Here is a 21,527-nt window from a genome sequence, read left to right on the forward strand (position 1 = left end):
ACATAATATCAATCGGTGAGAGCTCTCCCAGATATCTCCGTCTCAACGCGAAGACGCAGCTCCACCCAATGGCCAGCAAGCTACAGTGCTGGACTCCCCATGACAAACAACTAGCAAGAAAGGAACATAACCCCATTAGCAGAGAGGTTGCCTAATATCATACTAAGTTCACAGACACCCCAAAACACACTGCTGGATGCAGCCCTGCCCACCAGAAAGATGAGATCCAGCCTCACCCACCAGAACACAGGCACCAATCCCCTCCACCAGGAAGCCTACACAACCCACTGAACGAACCTCATCCATTGGGGGCTGACACCAAAACAACAGGAACTACGAACCTGCAGCCTGCGAAAAGGAGACCCCAAACACAGTAAGTTAAACAAAATGAGAAGACAGAGGAATATGCAGCAGATGAAGGAGCAAGGTAAAAGCCCACCAGACCAAACAAATGAAGAGGAAATAGGCAGTCTACCTGAAAAAGAATTCAGAGTAATGATAGTAAAGATGATCCAAAATTTTGGAAATAGAATGGAGAAAATAAAAGAAACGTTTAACAAGGACCTAGAAGAACTACAGAGCAAACAATGATGAACAACACAATAAATAAAATTAAAAATTCTCTAGAAGTAATCAATAGCAGAATAACTGAGGCAGAAGAATGGATAAGTGACCTGGAAGATAAAACAATGGAAATAACTACCACAGAGCAGAATAAAGAAAAAAGAATGAAAAGAATTGAGGACAGTCTCAGAGACCTCTGTGACAAGATTAAACGCACCAACATTCGAATTATAGGGGTCCCAGAAGAAGAAGAGAAAAAGAAAGGGACTGAGAAAATATTTGAAGAGGTTATAGTTGAAAACTTCCCTAACATGGGAAAGGAAATAGTAGATCAAGTCCAGGAAGTGCAGAGAGTCCCATACAGGATAAATGCAAGGAGAACCACACCAAGACCCATATTAATCAAACTCGCAAAAAATTAAATACAAAGAAAAAATATTAAAAGCAGCAAGAGAAAAGCAACAAATAACATACAAGGGAATCCCAACAGCTGGTCTTTCAGCAGAAACTCTGCAAGCCAGAAGGGAGTGGCAGGACATATTTAAAGTGATGAAAGGGAAAAAACCTACAACCAAGATTACTCTACCCAGCAAGGATCTCATTCAGATTCGATGGATAAATTAAAATCTTTACAGACAAGCAAAAGTTAAGAGAATTCAGGAGAGACTGGTTCAAGATGGTGGAGTAGAAGGACACGCTCTCACTCCCTCTTACAAGAACACCAGAATCACAACTAACTGCTGAACAATCATCAACAGGAAGACACTGGAACTCACCAAAAAAGATACCCCACATCCAAAGACAAAGGAGAAACCACAATGAGACGGTAGGAGGGGCGCAATCACAATACAATCAAATCCCATAACTGCTAGGTGGGTGATTCACAAACTGGAGAACACTTATACCACAGAAGTCCACACACTGAAGTGAAGGTTCTGAACCCCACATCAGGCTTCCCAATCTGGGGTCCGGCAATGGGAGGAGGAATTCCTAGAGAATCAGACTTTGAAGGCTAGCAGGATTTGATTGCAGGACTTCAACAGAACTGGGGGCAACAGAGACTCCACTCTTGGAGGGCACACACAAAGTAGTGTGCACATCGGGACCCAGGGGAAGGAGCAGTGACCCCATAGGAGACTGAACCAGACCTACCTGCTAGTGTTGGAGGGTCTCCTGCAGAGGAAGGGGGGGGATGTGTGTCACCGTGAGGACAAGGACACTGGGAGCAGAAGTTCTGGGAAATACTCCTTGGCGTGAGCTCTACCAGAGTCTGCCATTAGCCCCACCAAAGAGTGCGGGTAGGCTCCAGTGTTGGGTCGCCTGAGGTCAAACAACCAACAGGGAGGGCACCCAGCCCCACCCATCAGCAGACATGTGGATTAAAGTTTTACTGAGCTGTGCCCACCAAAGCAACAGCCAGCTCTACCCACCACCAGTCCCTCCCATCAGGAAACTTGAACAAGCCTCTTAGATAGCTTCATCCACCAGAGGGTAGACAGAAGCAAGAAGAACTACAATCCTGCACCCTGTGGAACAAAAACCACATTCACAGAAAGACAGACAAGATGAAAAGGCAGAGGGCTATGTACCAGATGAAGGAACAAGATAAAACCCCAGAAAAACAGCTAAATGAAGTGGAGATAGGCAATCTTCCAGAAAAAGAATTCAGAATAATGATAGTGAAGATGATCCAGGACCTCGGAAAAATAATGGAGGCAAAGATCGAGAAGATGCAAGAAATGTTTAACAAAGATCTAGAAAAATTAAAGAACAAACAAACAACACAATAACTGAAATGAAAACTACACTAGAAGGAATCAATAGCAGAATAACTGAGGCAGAAGAACGGATAAGTGACCTGGAAGACAGAATGGTGGAATTCACTGCTGCAGAACAGAATAAAGAAAAAAGAATGAAAAGGAATGAAGACAGCCTAAGAGACCTCTGGGACAATATTAAACGCAACAACATTCACATTATAGGGGTCCCAGAAGGAGAAGAGAGAGAGAAAGGACCCGAGAAAATATTTGAAGAGATTATAGTCGAAAGCTTCCTTAACATGGGAAAGGAAATAGGCACCCAAGTGCAGGAAGCGCAGAGAGTCCCATACAGGATAAACCCAAGGAGAAAAACGCCGAGACACATAGTAATCAAACTCGCAAAAATTAAAGACAAAGAAAAATTATTCAAAGCAGCAAGGGAAAAACGACAAATAACATACAAGGGAACTCCCATAAGGTCAACAGCTGATTTCTCAGCAGAAGCTCCAGAAGCCAGAAGGGAGTGGCATGATACACTTAAAGTGATGAAAGGGAAGAACCTACAACCAAGATTACTCTACCCAGCAAGGATCTCATTCAGATTTGATGGAGAAATCAAAAGCTTTGCAGACAAACAAAAGCTAAGAGAATTCAGCACCACCAAACCAGCTCTACAACAAATGTTAAAGGAACTTCTCTAAGTGGGAAACACAAGAGAAGAAAAGGACCTACAAAAACAAAGCCAAAACAATTAAGAAAATGGTCATAGGAACACACATGTTGATAATTACCTTAAACGTGAATGGATTAAATGCTCCAAACAAAAACACACAGGCTTGCTGAATGGATACAAAAACAAGATCCATATATATGCTGTCTACAAGAGACCCACTTCAGACCTAGGGACACATACAGACTGAAAGTGAGGGGATGGAAAAAGATATTCCATGCAAATGGAAATCAAAAGGAAGCTGGAGTAGCAATACTCATATCAGATAAAATAGACTTTAAAATAAAGACTATTACAAGACACAAGGAAGGACACTACATACTGATCAAGGGATCAATCCGAGAAGAAGATATAACAATTGTAAATATCAATGCACCCAACATAGGAGCACCTCAATACATAAGGCAAATGTTAACAGCCATAAAAGGGGAAATCGACAGTAACATATTCATTGTAGGGGACTTTAACACCCCACTTTCACCAATGGACAGATCACCCAAAATGAAAATAAATAAGGAAACACAAACTTTAAATGACACAATAGACCAAATAGACTTAACTGATATTTATAGGACATTCCATCCAAAAACAACAGAATACACTGTCTTCTCAAGTGCTCATGGAACATTCTCCAGGATAGATATCTTGGGTCACAAATCAAGCCTTGGTAAATTTAAGAAAATTGAAATTGTACCAGGTATCTTTGCCGATAACAACGCTATGAGAGTAGATATCAATTGCAGGGGAAAAAATGTAAAAAATACAAACACATGGAGGCTAAACAGTACGCTAATTAAATAACCAAGAGATCACTGAAGAAATCAAAGAGGAAATCAAAAAATACCTAGAAACAAATGACAATGAAAACATGATGACCCTAAACCTATTGGATGCAGCAAAAGCAGTTCTAAGAGGGAAGTTTATAGCAATACAATCCTACCTTAAGAAACAAGAAAAAGCTCAAATAAACGACCTAACCTTATACCTAAAGCAATTAGAGAAAGAAGAACAAAAAAAAAAACCCTCAAAGTTAGCAGAAGGAAAGAAGTCATAAAGATCAGGTCAGCAATAATCTGATCTTTCTTTCTTGAGAAAGAAAAATGGAGCTGGAGGAATCAGGCTCCCTTACTTTAGACTATACTATAAAGCTACAGTAATTAAGACAGTATGGTACTGGTACAAAAACAGAAATATAGATCAATGGAACAGGATCGAAAGCCCAGAGATAAACCTACGCACATATGGTCACCTTATCTTTGATAAAGGAGACAAGAATATACAGTGGAGAAACGACAGCCTCTTCAATAAGTGGTGCTGGGAAAACTGGACAGCTACATGTAAAAGAATGAAATTAGAACACTCCCTAACATCATACACAAAAATAAACTCAAAATGGATTAAAGACCTAAATGTAAGGCCAGACACTATAAAACTCTTAGAGGAAAACGTAGGAAGAACACTCTATGATATAAATCACAGCAAGATCCTTTTTGACCCACCTCCTAGAGAAATGGAAGTAAAAACAAAAATAAACAAATGGGACCTAATGAAACTTCAAAGCTTTTGCACAGCAAAGGAAACCATAAACAAGACAAAAAGACAACCCTCAGAATGAGAGAAAATATTTGCAAACAAATCAATGGAGAAAGGATTAATCTTCAAAATATATAAACAGCTCATGCAGCTCAATATCAAAAAAACAAACAACCCAATCCAAAAAATGGGCAGAAGACCTAAACAGACATTTTTCCAAAGAAGATATACAGATTGCCAACAAACACATGAAAGGATGCTCAACATCACTAATCATTAGAGAAATGCAAATTAAAACTGCAATGAGGCATCACCTCACATTGGTCAGAATGGCCATCATCAAAAAATCTACAAACAATAAATGCTGGAGAGGGTGTGGAGAAAAGGGAACCCTCTTGCATTGTTGGTGGGGATGTAAATTGATATAGCCACTATGGAGAACAGTATGGAGGTTCCTTTAAAAACTAAAAATAGAACTACTGTATGACCCAGCAATCCCACTACTGGGCATATACCTTGAGAAACCATAATTCAAAAAGAGTCATGTACCACAATGTTCATTGCAGCACTATTTACAATAGCCAGGACATGGAAGCAACCTAAGTGTCCATCGACAGATGAATGGATAAAGATGTGGCACATATATACAATTGAATATTACTTAGCCATAAAAAGAAACAAAATTGAGTTATTTATAGTGAGGTGGATGGACCTAGAGTCTGTCATACAGAGTGAAGTAAGTCAGAAAGAGAAAAACAAATACTGTATGCTAACACATATAATATGGAATCTACAAAAAAAAAAAAAAAGGTTCTGAAGAACCTAGGGGCAGGATAGGAATAAAGACACAGACGTAAAGAATGGACTTGAGGACACGGGGAGGGGGAAGGGTAAGCTGGGGCGAAGTGAGAGAGTAGCATTGACATATATACACTACCAAATGTAAAATAGATAACTAGTGGGAAACGACTGCATTGCACAGGGAGATCAGCTCAGTGCTTTGTGACCACCTAGAGGGGTGGGATAGGGAGGGTGGGAGGGAGACGCAAGAGGGAGGGGATATGGGGATATACGTATACATATAGCTGATTCACCTTGTTATACAGCAGAGACTAACAACATTGTAAAGCAATTATACTCCAATAAAGATGTTAAAAAATAATAATAGGGCTTCCCTGGTGGCACAGTCGTTGGGAATCCGCCTGCCAATGCAGGGGACGCGGGTTCAAGCCCTGGTCCTGGAAGATCCCACATGCTGCGGAGCAACTAAGCCTGTGCACCACAACTACTGAGCCTGTACTCTAGAGCCCGCAGAGCCACAACTACTGAAGCCCGTGTGCCTAGAGCCCATGTTCCACAAGAGAGACCATCACAATGAGAAGCCTGCGCACCGCAGCGAAGAGTAGCCCCTGCTTGACACAACTAGAGAAAGCCCGCACGCAACAACGAAGACCCAACGCAGACAAAAATAAAATAAATAAATTTATTTTAAAAATAAATAAATAATAATAAATAAATAAATAAATGCTGAAGAGGGTGTGGAGAAAAGGGAACACTCCTACACTGTTGGTGGGAATGTAAATTGGTACAGCCACTATGGAGAACAGTATGGAGGTTCCTTAAAAAACTAAAAATAGAGCTACCGTGTGATCCAGCAATTCCAGTCTTGGGCATATATCTGGAGAAAAACATGGTTCAAAAGGATACATGCACCCCAACGTTCCTTGCAGCACTGTTTACAATAGCCGAGATACGGAAGCAAACTAAATGTCCATAAACAGATGAATGGATAAAGAAATGTGGTACATATATGCAATGGACTATTACTCAGCCATTAAAAAGAATGAAACAATGCCATTTGCAGCAACATGGATGGAACTGGAGATTATTATACCAAGTGAAGTAAGTCAGACAGAGAAAGACAAATATATGATATCGTTTATAAGTGGAATCTAAAAAAAAAAATGATACAAATGAACTTATTTACAAAACAGAAACAGACTCACAGACTTAGAAAACAAACTTGTGGTTACCAAAGGGGAAAGGTGGGAGGGAGGGATAAATTAGGAGTTTGGGATTGACTTATACACACTACTGTATTTGAAATAGATAACCGACAAGGTCCTACACTGTATAGCACAGGGAACTCTGCTCAATATGCTGTAATTACCTAAATGGGAAAACAATTAGAAAAAGAATAGATACACATATATGTATAACGGAATCGCTTTGCTGTACACCTGAAACTAACACAACATTACTAATCAACTATACTCCAATATAAAGTAAAAATTTTAAAAAAGACTTTATTCCATATTTGAGGGAAGAAATTGAAGTCCTGCATGTAGCCTGGATAAGCTCAGCTATCTTGGATCAGGAGCAAGATGGAGGATGAGGCAGATACCATGCAAGACAGAGCCTAGAGAGGGAGCAACACCATCTCCTTTGTGACATTGCTGGGTTATTGCATCAACTCTTGCTGGAAACCCAAAACGTTCTGAATTTTTCAATTACTCAAAGGAATTTATTCCTATATTGTTAAAAGTAATCTGAGTTGGGAATTTTATAGGTAAAATAAATCCTAATTGATGTAACTTATTTTAAAAAATAAACAGGGAAGGTTTAAATCTCTCCCTCTTGATAACAAGCAAACAAAATTAAAAACAAAACAAACAAACAAAAAAACCTCTCAAACAAAATTCTCCTGCAGCCAGAACTGAATCTCTCTTCTCTTTATCATGGTCAAACTTCTCAAAAAAAATAGTCCAGGGGGCTTCCCTGGTGGCACAGTGGTTGAGAATCTGCCTGCTAATGCAGGGGATGCGGGTTCGAGCCCTGGTCTGGGAAAATCCCACATGCCGCGGAGCAACTGGGCCCGTGAGCCACAACTACTGAGCCTGCGCGTCTGGAGCCTGTGCTCCGCAACAAGAGAGGCCACGATAGTGAGAGGCCCGCGCACCGCGATGAAGAGTGGCCCCCGCTTGCCACAACTAGAGGAAGCCCTCGCACAGAAACGAAGACCCAACACAGCCAAAAATAAATAAATTAATTAATTTAATTTAAAAAAAATCGTCCATACTTGCTGTCTCTATTCTTCCCACTTCACTCCTAATCCACATTAAAGTGGCTTCTATCTCTATCACTCTAAGAAATCAACTCTGGATAAGGTCACCAATGTACTCATTCGTGACCACACCCTCCTTTTTAAAAATTCCCTTCTACAATATCCTAATTTCCTAATTTTACTCCTACCTTCTTAAGTGTTCCTTCTCCAGGTCCTTAGAAAGCTTAATCTTGTCTACAGAGTTCTCAAATGTTTGAGTTCCTTTAAACTCAGTCCCAAGCATTCCTCTCCTGTAACTCTGTACTCACTCCCTGGGTAACCTCATTCATAACCACAAGGTATTATACAATACAATCACTCAAAATGTCCAGCCAGACCTCACCTCTAAGCTTCCAAACCATAGAGCTACTTGACATTTCTTTACAACTGCCTACTTGACATTTCTCTTAAAATGCCTCAAAGGCATCTCTAAATCAGTATGTTCAAAACCAAGTTTATAAATTTTACCACAGTAGTTTATAGGGGTTAAAATAACAGACTCCAGTGTCAGATTTGAAATCTCAACTCCACCACTTACTAGCTCTGTGTCCTTTGGCAAGTTTCTTAACTGTTTTAAAAAATTATTTTTATGAAAATATAATTAACATATAACATTAGTTTCAGGTATAGAACACAACGATTCGTTATTTGTATATACTGAGAAACGATCACCATGGTAAGTATAATTAATATCCATCACTATACATAGCAACAAAAATTTTTATTCTTATGATGAAAATTTTTAAGATCTATTCTCTTAGCAACTTTCAAATGTACAATACAGTACTGTTAACTATAGCCACTGTGCTATATATTACATCTCCATGACATTTATTTTACAGCTGGAAGTTGTACTTTTTAACCTCTTACACATTTTGCCCACCCCCTCACCAACCCCCGCAATCCCCTGCCTCTAGCAACCACCAATCTGTTCTCTGTATCCATGAGCTTGGGGTTTTTTGTTGCTGTTGTTAGATTTCATATATAATCATATAATACTTTCTAACTTATTTCACTTCGTATAATGCCCTCAAGGTTCACCCATGTTGTCACAAGGAGAGATACCTTTCTCTCCTTCAATTCTTGTGTCAAATTGTCTGCTAATAACTCAACATCATTTTCTCCCTTCTGTATCTCTCCCCTGGAGGATAAAGGGTAGAAACCTAGAACTCTATTCCCAAGGGTATCTGCCAGTGGATTCTTGGTTAGATTGCCATAGTAAGAAGCATTACCATGAAATTTAGAATGTGAAAGAATTGAAAGCCTTTGTCTTTTTCTTCAACATCAGCAGGCAGACAATTTTACAGTGGCTTACAGATATTTTCCTATGAATCATTCACCCAGGTACAAGAGACATATGTGATCACGGCAGTCCTTTCCTATGGTTCTTGGAACTTGCTGGTTCCCTGAAAGCTAGCAGTGAAACCTGAGATCTAATGATAGCTGTCCCTCACCTTGATTTCTCCAGCCCTTCCAATGTTTAATAAATACCCAATCCCATCTCTTAAATCCCTTCTTGCTCATAATATCTCAGAGTAGTTTTATTTCTCCAACCAAACTCTGGCTGATGTTCTCCCTAAAGCAGATCTTGATTATTTTCCTTTTAAATATTTTAAATTCTACTATTTCTCTCATCTCCCTTGCCCATACCTGAGTCTAAGTTACTATCAACTACTATTTAGGCTACTAAAATCTCCCCCAATGATCCCCTTACACACACTCTTGCTCTCTCCCAGTCTTTATCCCAATTTCAAACTAAGTGCATTTTGTTTGCTTCAAAATGTAAAAATGATTATGCTGTCAATTAAAACATTGCCTTGGCTTCCCGTTGCCCTGAAACAAAAACTAACAGGTCTTTAATAGGACCTAAAATACCAGGCCCACACTTACTTTTCCAGCATCATGTAACACTACTCTCTCCTATTCTGACCTCCACTCATACTAGCCCTTTTTTTTTTTTTTTTTTAAACAAACCCTTGACATCACCAGGCACCCTTTCCACCTCAGGGCCTTTGAACATACTGTTACCTAAACCTGGACTGTTCTTCTCTTTCCAATCTCCCTTTTCACCTAATCTACTCATTCTTCAGATTCCAACTCTAAATTAGTGTGGAACATGTTGAGATAAACAACTAACTATTAGAAGCAAATAAAGTTCAGTCCCTATCTTGGATTTTGCACCAAAAGGAATTCTATGTGAATTAAAAATTTGAATGAAAAATACAAAACCATAAATTAGAAGACAATTTAATTAATTAGAAGAAAAGTATAGACTTGGAGTGAGGAAAGCCTTTCTAAGAAAAACACCAAAGACAGAAACCATAATGAAAAGGACAATTAGATTTTACATATAAAACTTTTAAAGACTTCTATATGACAAAAAAAATAGAATAAAAGGATAAACAGGATCAAATACTGCAGTACATATGACAGACATAGGTTAAAATCAAAGACATATAAATACCTTACAAATCAATTTTTTAAAAAATCAAAGTACATAACAAAAATGAAAAGTATACCATTCACAAAAGGACTAAACGTGGTCAAAAATATGAAAATATGTTCAACTTCACTAGTAGTCAAATACAAATTAAGAATCAATTAGGTTTGTCTTGGTTTCTTACTAAATTGGGGGTACTTTTTTTTTTAAAGCAGGCAAATGTGTGTGAAAATGAACACTCAAAACTGTAGGAAAGACTATAACTTTATAAAACCTTTCCAAAAGGTAAATAGGCAAAATGTGTCAAAATTTATATGATATATCACTGGCCTGTTTATTCCACTACTTGAATTACAACATAAGGAAAGTATCGCACACATTTTCCACATTCCTTCCCTTCTTATTCTACTGCCCATGCCATCCCCTCAACTCCACCAAACTGCTCTCAGTAAGGTCATCGGTGGTCTCCATGATACTATATCCATACTTCTTACTTCCAACATCACCTAACCTGCCTCAACATTTGACACAATGTACCACTTTCTCCATGCAGAGCAATATTTTTTCTCTTGCTTTCTGTGATCCTATACTCTCTGGTTTATTCTTCTTGGTACCTACTTCTGCCACCAACTCCCCAACACCACCCTCAATTATAGGAATTTCTCAGTGCTCTGTCCTGGCCCTCATCCTGTTGTCCTTGAGTGATGTCTCCTCTCCCATGGTTTTAATTACCATCTAGGTGCTGATGACTCGCAAAGCTATGTCTGTAGCTCAGTCCTTTCATGTGAGCTACAAAGTTTACTTACAGACATCTCCATTTTGACACCTAGATATAACTCAAACTCAAAGTGTCTTAAACTGATAATATCTTCCCTCCTCAAAGCTGCTTCTCTACCAAGGATGTGGCAAGTGGCACACATTTTCCATGTATACTGCTCAAGCCAGAAACTTGAGATTCTCACTTGATCCTTCTCTTTCATGCTCAAAATACAAACAACATAGAGCACTATCAATTTTATAAGTAAAGTTTTAAATTCAGAATGACCATGTCACTCTCTTGCCTAAAATCCTCCAGATCACCCTTAATATTTCTTTCACTAAATCTAGCCCCTGCCTCATTGTCAGGCATCATTTTGTGCCTCTCTCCTTCTCACTCTCCACATCCTGACCTTCCTTGCAGTCATGAACATGTATGTCATGCTTTCTCTGACTCTGGCCCTTAACATGCTGTTCGCTCCACCTAAAGTGCCCAGTGCCCCTAGATCAATTTCAACTGCAAACTTTGTGTTCATCCTTCAGGTATCAGTTTAAATGACTTATCCTCTGATAGGCTGTACCTGACACACCAAAACCAAGAAAATCTATTTACTATACATCCCCATGGTACTTTGAGTTTCCCCTTTAACAACCATCTTGTTTTTAGTTACGAGTATAATGGCTAATTTCAGTCTCTACTCTAAGCCTACTGAGACAGACAATGTCTCTCAATCAGGTACATACCTCCATTACCTGGAATAAAGAAATATTTGCTGACTTAATATGAAGACCAGCTGTAGAAAGATATATGTGACTGGAGGTTGTTTATAATAGAAAACAATGAAAGCAACCAAAGCGCCCCTCAACAGGGAAAAGATATGTAAGTTATAGTACACTCATACTATGAAATAGTTAAAATAAATCTGTATAAACTAATTAGATGACAACAACATATTGTTAAGTGAAAAAGCAGGTTTAAAACTATGAAAAATAGTATTTCATTTTTATAAATAATCTGTAGGAAATAACATATAAAATAAATATTATGTAGGAAAATACTCAGAAGAATATTCACCAGAATATTAAACAATATTTTGGGGGGATTTATAAACTATTCTTTCTTTCTTTATAAACATGTATTAATTTTATAATCAGGAAAAATGCTATTTTTTAGATTAATAAAGAACTGTGGAGGGATATTCTGACACCTCTCTTTTCCCTTCTGGAGAATCAGAAAGTGCTCTTATTTGTTAGAAAGATGTTTGAACAGATAGGCATCATTCCAAGAGGGTTCTCACCCCGAGTCAGGCAGGCAGATGGGTTGTCATTGTTCTTACAAGAGACAGTGCTGTCACATGACGAGGGTAGGGACCTAGACTGCCACCGTCTGTTGCCTGATGACCCATTCAGGACTGCCTTACCGATACTGATGAAGAAGGCTTTAGTTCCCCAAATTCAACCCACCTGCAAACACTTCTGCTAACAGATCATCATTCGACAGAAAAAGGTAGACATTTCTAGATCCTTTGAAACAAGCTTTTTCACATCAGGATTACGCTCATACACAACAAAAAGGCAGAAAGTACCAAGAATAAAGTCTGTCCTTTTGACTTTGAAAAAATATAAAAACACAGATTCTCAAATAATATGTCATAGGCTCAAAGAATAATTTATCCCCTAACTAACATAAGAGAGATCCATAAACTCTAACATTTCAGCCATTTCTTTTATCGGCATCAAATAATGAAAAGACAATAAAATTTCAGTTGCACACAATTAGAGATTCCTGTGAAGTTTTCATAAGGAGAATACCTGTCAAAAGCAGCATGTTAATGGGCCATATAAACTGGTGTACTCTGAATTTCAATTATGTTTTTAAGAACAATGTAGGTTTTTCTATTCATTGACATTGCTCATTAATACATACTTTTCAATAGTTAATTTATACACTAACATTTCCAAGTCAAGTCAAAATGCTAAATGTTTATTACGTCTATTAGTGTCTGCTCATTAACACATGGCTGTTACCTTTGCAGAATACATATTGTTTCCTCTTATTTGAGAGTCTTAAATAAAACTACATGTGTCAGGACAGAATTTTTGTAAAAAATTTACTAACCACATATTAAATATTATTACTAAACTATGAGCTCCTTAATTGTAGGGAACATTCCACACATATACTAAAAGCTTGAGTTCTGCCGTCAGACCTGAATTTGATTGTGAGCTTGGCCAATCACTTGCTTTGTGACTTTGAGCAGGTTATTTAACTTCTCTAAGCTTCAGGTATTTCAGAAGGCTTTTGTGAAAATTAAAGGAGGCATTAGGGTAAAACTCCTAACTCATTGTCTGGTATATTGTAGGTGCTCATTGTAACTATTAGTCCGGGATCATTTTCTCTTCAGTAACTTTTCTTGAGAAAGCCTCTGTGTCAACATGCAAAATGTGTCTTGCTGGCCTGGAGATGGGGTACTCATCCCACAGATATTAAAGTACCTACCATAAACCATACACTAGAGAGTCAATGGTGAACAAGAAAAACACAATGCCAGATGGAGTTTACTTTCCCTGCTAACTGAGGTAAGCTGAATGGAGGCTCCCCAAATATATTCACATCCTAATCCCAAAGCCTGTGAATGTTACCTGAAACGGCAATAGGGACTTTGCATATGTGGTTAAATTAAGGATTTCAAGATTGAGGGATTATCACGGATAATCTGGGTGCCTCCAATGTAATCACAAGGATGCATCTAGAGCCTCCAAAAGGAACCAGCCCGGTCAACACCTTAACTTTAGACCAGTGAAATCAATTTTGACTTCTGGCCTTCGGAATCATAAGAGAATAGATCTGTGCTGTTTTCAGCCACCAAGTTTGTAGTAGTTTGTTACAGAAGCCATAGGAGATTAATACACTGGGAAGCATTAAACTCCTAATTACACAATAATCTAATACAATTGTGATAAGTGCTAAAAAGATTAAGTAAATGAAAGTTGATAGAGGAGAGACAATCTGGGAAGCAAGAACTGACTTCTGATCTTAGATTTTCAAACTGTAAAGATATTTACTAGGCAAGGGGAAGAAGACAGAGAGAGAAAGAATTCCAGGCACAGGAAGAGCAAGTACAAAGGTCCTAGGCAGGGAAGCACAAGCTCAGGGTGGCTGGAGCACAGCGAGCAAGGTGGAAGAAGGAACACGAAGTCAGTACGGTAGGTTGGGGTAAACACTAAGATTTTAGAATGAAACATCCAACTACCTTGTTTCAGATCAACCCTCCCACTGAAAACAATTAGAAAAGCTGACAAAATTGTTTTTTAACCTATTAAAAGCATCTGAGAGCTCCCAAAGCCATGAGCGCTTGGAGAATTAAGATTTCAGACAGAAGGGAGTTCAGAGAGGTGGGCCTGACATCTGGCAACGTTTTTTCTACCAAGGCATTTAGACTCAAAAGGAGCAGCTAAGAGCCTACACAGCTGAGCACAGAGTGGCAATTGAGAGATGGGGCAGACCTTCGGAAAACCTCATAGGCTGTGGTTAGAGCTGAGGGTCTGTCAAGAGGTGGAGCCCTATTAAACATTCCACACTTTCATTTGGAAACCCTCAAAAGCTACACTCTTGGAGTAAGGGAGAAAAAAATAAGTAATTCTCAGAAAGTCTGAAGCCCGACTTCGAACAGCTCAATCCCTAACTGAATTAAGGTGATCTTCCCTGTCCCAACCGCCTGCCATAAGCAAAATTAAATCCTCTCTGCAGGGAGATATAATCTTATGATAACCTCATATTATCTCTACAAATGTTATACATGTTATGTCCAGCAAGAATTTTTTTTAAAGGCCTAAAAATAAAATACTTGAATGAAAACAAACAAAAAGCAATTGTCACACAAGGCATCCAGATTTTCTATCATGGGTTTTCTATCATGGAATTTTAAATGATTATGCTTAATATGTACCAGAGAAAAAAAGAGGAAAAGAAGAAACTATAAAAATTCTATTTCAGATGGCAATTTGTAGAACAGGAAACATAATAATGGAAATTAAGAAAATAGATGGATTAAACAGAATATTAGATTCAGCAGCTAAGAAAAAAATTAATGAACTGAAAGATAGATAAGAAAATATTCAGACCAAAGAAAAGTGAGGAAAAAAATAGAAAATTCCCAAGAGTAGACTGGAGGCAGAAAAAACGTAGTGAAAATTCTCATCAGTGTATAATTAGAGTTTCAGAGGAGAAATGACAGAATGAAGAGGAAGCAACAAATGGAGATGATGAATTTTTTTTCCCAAATGATGATGAATGATGACTGAATTTTTTTTCCCAATCTGATTATATACATCAGTTCAAATTCAGGAACCACTATGAACTCAAGCGGGATAATAACAAAGAAAACCAAACCTGCATACCTTATTGTAAAACTGGTGAAAAGCAAGACAAAAGTAAAAATCTTTAAAGCAGCAAAAGAAAGATAGTTTACCTCTAAAGGAATTATAGCTAATGTCACATTAAAAAGAGTAGAAGGTAGAAGACAGTGGAATTATGCATTCGATGTTTTAAAAGAGAGTAACTATCAACCTGGATTCTATGAAAGAAAAATTAAGCCAATGAAAATTGACCCAAAAAGTGTCACCAGTGGACCCGTAAGGAATGGTACAGGGTGTTCTTAAGGTAAAATGGTAACAGAAGAAAGCAAAGAAATACAGGAAGAAATGAAGAATATTGGAAAGGGGAAACATATGAATAAATATAAATGTTTACTGACTGTACATAAATAACAATAATGAGATAGAATTTAAAAACACAACAAAAATGACAAAAGGTGAGGAAGAGGTCGTTGCATTTACCATTCTGGAAAATGGTAAAAAATACTAATGTATGTTATACTTTAATATGTCAAAATACAAAATTGTTAAGAGAGTAAACCCTAAGAGTTCTCATCACAATGAGAAATTTTTTTTTCCTTTCTCCTTTCTTTTCTTTTTATTGTATCTATACGAGAAGATGGATGTTAGCTGAACCTACTGTGGTAATCATTCCACAACATATATAAATCAAACCATCATGTTGTATGCCTTTAACTTATGCAGTGATGTAAGTCAATTTTTTCTCAATAAAACTAGAAAAAAAATGTCAAAATACAGGTCATAATCTCTGGGTTAATCACTCCAAGAAGAGTAAAATAAAGCATATAAAGAAGCTAATGGAAGGAGAGGAATTTTCTTTAATGCAAAAGAAAGCAAAAAGATAGAAAAATGAATATAAAGTAGGTGGAAAAAACAGAAAGCAAATAATAAGGTATATTTAAATCCAAATACTTCAGTACCTGTAGTTATATTAAATTTAAGGGGACTAAATACTTCAGTTTAAAGACAAAGACTGTCAGACTGGTTAAAAGCAACAAAATCTGACTATATTCTACTTACAGGAAAACACTTTATAAGGAAATGTTGAAGGTAAAAAAAAATGAAAAAAAATACCATGCAAACCAAAATAAAGCTGGTGTAATTACTAACACTGTGGAAACTGTTCTTTAAGACAGGAAGCATTACATGAGATAAAGAGATATTTAGTACTGGTAAAGGGGTCAATCCAACAGGAACTAACAATTTAACTCTGTATGCACTTGATATCAGAATCTCAAAATATATAAAGTAAAACTGTCAGAATTGAAAAAAATAAATGGAAAAAATATATGATCATAGTGGGAGATACTATCATTCCTCTCTCAGTAATTTACAGAAAAGCAGACAAAAAAGAAAAAAGTGTAAAAGCTTTAAACAATATTGTAAACAAAAATTATATATATAATTTTGTGACATATATATAATATATATATACACACATATGTAATTCTACACTCCAAAACACATTCCCTTCAACTTCAATATGGAGACTTACAAAAATTGAACATGTGTTTGTCCATAAAGCAGCTCAACAAATTCCACAGTTTTGAAATTATACAAATCATGTCTTCTGGTGACAGTAATATTAAGCAGGAAATCAGTAACAAAAATATAACTATAAAATTCTCAAATATTTGGAAATTAAACAAATGATTTCTAAATGACCTATGCAGTTTCAAAAAAATCATAATGTAAATTTGTAAGCAATGCCTTTAGCCAAACAATAATGAAAATATGGTATATGAAAACTTGAAGCACTGAGAGATACTCTCAGAAGGAAATTTATAATGTTTCTTGCATGTATCAGAAAAGAAGAAATTCCTAAAATCATTATCCAGGTGTCCATTACAAGAAGTTAGAATAGAAAATTAAACCCCAAAAGAACCATGAGAAGGAAACAAAGACATCAGAATAAAGTAATTAAACAGATGTGTTAGAGTGGATAAAAAAAGGCAACTGTTGTTTTTTTGACAAGACTAAGAATATTGACACGTCACTGGTAAGACAGATCAAGAAAATAAAAAGAAATAAAAGATAAAACCAATAGCATTAATGAAAAGGGGGATATCACTTAAGATCCTACATTTACAAAAAAAGATAAAATATTTTGCAATTTAAATAAAATGGATAATTTCCTTAAAAAACACAACTTACCAAAACTGCCCAAAAAGAAAGAAAAATCTGAATAGCTCTTTACCTATAAAATAAATTGAATCTATAATTTAAAACTTTCCTAAAGAAAAATTCTACACAACACTCCCTAATTTCAAACTATATTACAAAGCTATAGTAATAAAAACAGTATGCTAATTAGCATAAGAACAGACATATAGATCAATGGAACAGAGTAGAGAGCCCAAAAATAAACACACACATATACTGTCAATTAATTTACGACAAAGGAGCTAAGAATATATAATGGGGAAAAGACAGTCTCTTCAGTAAATGGTGCTGGGAAAACTAGACAGACATACGCGAAAGAATGAAACTAGACTAGTATCTTACACCATACACAAAAATAAACTCAGAATGGATTAAAGCATTGAATGTGAGATCTGAAACCATAAAACTCCTAGAATAAAACAGGCGGTAAGCTCCTTGACATCGGTCTTGATGATTTTTTTTGTTGTTGTATTTGACACTAGAAGCAAAGGCAACAAAACCAAAACAAACAAGTGGGACTACATCAAACTAAAAAGCTTCTGCACAGCAAAGGAAACTATCAACAAAATGAAAAGGCAACCTACAGATTGGAAGAAAATATTTGCAAATCATGTGTGATGAGGGGTTAATATCCAAAATATATAAAGAACACATATGATTCAATGGCAAAAAAATTTTGTTTTCAATTAAAAAAAAATAAACAGAGGACCTGAATAGACATTTGTCCAAAGAAGACATACAGATGGCCAACAGGCACATGAAAAGATGCTCAACATCACTAGTCATCAGGGAAAGGCAAATCAAAACCACAAAAAGATATCACCTCACACCTGTTAGAATGGCTATCAACAAAAAGACAAGAAATAACAAGTGTTGGCAAGGATGTGGAGAGAAGGGAACCTTTGTTGCTGGGAATGTAAATTGGTGCAGCCACCATGGAAAATAGTATGGAGGTTTCTCAAAAAATTAAAAATGGAGCTACCATATGATCCAGCAATTCCACTTCTGGGTATTTATCTGAAGAAAACAAAAACACTAATTCTAAGAGATATATGCACATCAATGTTCACTGCAGCATTATTTACAATAGCCAAGATATGGAAGCAACCTAAGTGTCCTCCAAGAGACAAATGGATAGAGAAGATGTAGTGTATATCCTCAATGGAATATTATCCAGCCATAGCAAAGAATGAAATCTTGTCATTTGTGACAACATGGATGGACCTTGAGGGTATTATGCTAAGTGAAATAAGTCAGACAGAGAAAGATAAATGCCATATGATCTTGTTTTTTTGTGAAAACTAAAAAACAAAACAAATACACAAAGAACCAACCAACCGAAGCTCATAGATACAGAGAATAGACTGGTGGTTGCCAGAGGTGGGAGTGGAGGGTGGGCAAAAATGGATGAAGTGCGTCAAAAGATGCAAACTTCCAGCTATAAGGTAAATAAATCATGGGGCTATAATGTACAGCATGGTGACTATACTTAATAATACCACATTGCATATTTGAAAGTTGCTAAGAGTTGCTAAGATCTTAAAAGTCCTCATTACAAAAAGGAAAAAAAATTGTAACTATGTATAGTGACAGATGTTAACTAGACCTATTGTGGTGACAATTTATTGATTTATCATTATGTTGGACACCTGAAACTAATGTTGTATGTCAATTATACCACATTAAAAAATAAACTTTTAAAAATCCATCAGATTTTGTAGTAATTGATAAACTGGTTCTAAAGTATATATATGGAAATGCAAATGACCAAGAAGAGTAAAAATCTTGAGGTTTTGTAGATGGCTAGCAATGTTCTGTTCTTGGTCTGGTTACATGTATGGTCATTTTGTGAACATTCATTGATATGTACACTTTTTTGTATATATTTTATACTTTAGTAGGCACATTTTTTAATGACCTGTGAAAGCCACTTTTATGCAAAGCTACAAGTTCTCTTTAGATTCCACATTATAAAATCTCCAAATATAGTAGTTCCCTTTATCTTCAGGGGATACGTTCCAAGGCTCCCAATAGATGCTTCAAACTGCAGACAGTATACATAGGGGTTGGCACTATGTATTTTTCCTACATATACACACTTATAATAAAGTTTAATTTATAAATTAGGCACAGTAAGAGCTTAACAACAATGATAAAATAGGACAATTACAAACATATACTATAATAAAAGTTAGGTGAATGTGGTCTCTCTCTCAAAATACCTTATTGTACAAACTTAATGCCTTTTCCACCTTAACTAAGCATTTATCACTCACTGTGGCTGTAACTTTGGCAGTCTGAGGTGCAACAGCAAAGCCAGCATGAATTGCTTTTTCCTTCTTCACAATTTCACAAATAGAAGATTTGTTCTTACCTTGATCTTAGCAACCTCAGCGTACAACGTTTTCTCTTTTCTTATTGAGAGCTTTCACCTTTTCACTTAAAGGAAGCACTTCACAGCTTCTCCTTGGCATATCCGAATTGCCAGTGTCACCACTCTTGTGCTTCGGGGCCATTATTAAGTAAAATCAGGGTTACTTGAATACAAGCACTGTGATACCAGGACAGTCGATCTGATAACCAAGATGGTTACTAACTAATGGCAGGATATGCTGGGCAAAGGGATGAATCACATCCCGGAAAGGATGGAGCGAGATGGCATGAGATTTCATCATGTTACTCAGAACAGCAGGCAATTTAAAACTTATGTTTCTGGAATTTTCCATTACAGTCAACTGTAATGAAACAGTGTAATTGAAACAGTGGAAAGCAAACCCTCAGATAAGTGGGGACTACTGCATTAGCATCCTGGGCATGACCTTATCTCCTTGACCTGAGGTGTGCTATACGGTAGCCATTAGCCACATGTGGTTATTGAGCACTTCAAATATTATGACTAGTGTAACTGAGAAAATGCATTTAAATTTTTTATTTTATTTTATTTTAAAAACTGATATTTGACACAGTTATTAGAAAAAAAATTGTGTTTGGAATAACTTGGGAACGTGAATTTACTTTTCAACTGGAAATTTTTGGAATCCAAACAAAGTATTTCTAATAAAAAAATTAGCATCTGGGGCTTCCCTGGTGGCACAGTGGTTAAGAATCCGCCTGCCAATGCAGGGGACACAGGTTCGAGCCCTGGTCTGGGAAGATCCCACATGCCGCGGAGCAACTAAGCCCGTGCGCCACAACTACTGGGCCTGCGCTCTAGAGCCTGCGAGCCACAACTACTGAGCCCGTGTGCCATAACTGCTGAAGCCTGTGCGCCTAGAGCTCGTGCTCCACAACAAGAGAAGCCACGGCAAGAAGCCCGCGCACCGCAACAAAGAGCAGCCCCCGCTCTCCACAACTAGAGAAAGCCCATGCACAGCAACGAAGACCCAACACAGCCAAATAAATAAATTAATTAAATTAATTAATTAATTTAAAAAAAAATTAGCGTCTGAATTGACAGCTACTGTAAGTTTAAGTACACAACAGATTTTGAAGAGTTCAGTCTGGAATAAGGAATGTAAAAATCTCATTAATAATTTTACATTGATTACATGTTGAAATAATATTTTAGATATAATGGGTTCTATAATACATTATCAAACTTAATTGCACCTGTTTTTTAATGTGTCTACTGGAAGATTTTTAATTATACAATGGCTTGCATTGTCTTGGTGAGGGACAGAACAGACCTAGATGAAACAGACATGGGACAAACATGAGAGGGAGGACCTTTTGCTAGTCTTTGCTCATAAAATGCATCAGCCTAATTAAAGATTAAAAGTCCATTAAAAAAAAGTCAGTAAATATTGCTCAATTTGCATTTAATACAGAGGTCAAATTTTTCTGAGTCACTACTAAAATTTTTCTAATGTAAAAAAAAAAAAAATTTTATGCATTTTCCAACCTGCCATATAGTGTTTGCTCTCATTCCAAACGTATCAATGCCTCCCTAGCTAGACAGCAAGCTCCTTGAGACGTGAGACCAAGTCTTTTATCTCTATGCACCATTAATGCTGCTTGTTTGAATAAGTAGTAGGCACTCAATAAATCCTTGTTGCTTAATTTCCAGAAGCCCTCTGTGTA

This window comes from Eubalaena glacialis, chromosome 1 (assembly GCF_028564815.1).
Source record: "Eubalaena glacialis isolate mEubGla1 chromosome 1, mEubGla1.1.hap2.+ XY, whole genome shotgun sequence".
NCBI classification, from domain to species: Eukaryota; Metazoa; Chordata; class Mammalia; order Artiodactyla; family Balaenidae; genus Eubalaena; species Eubalaena glacialis.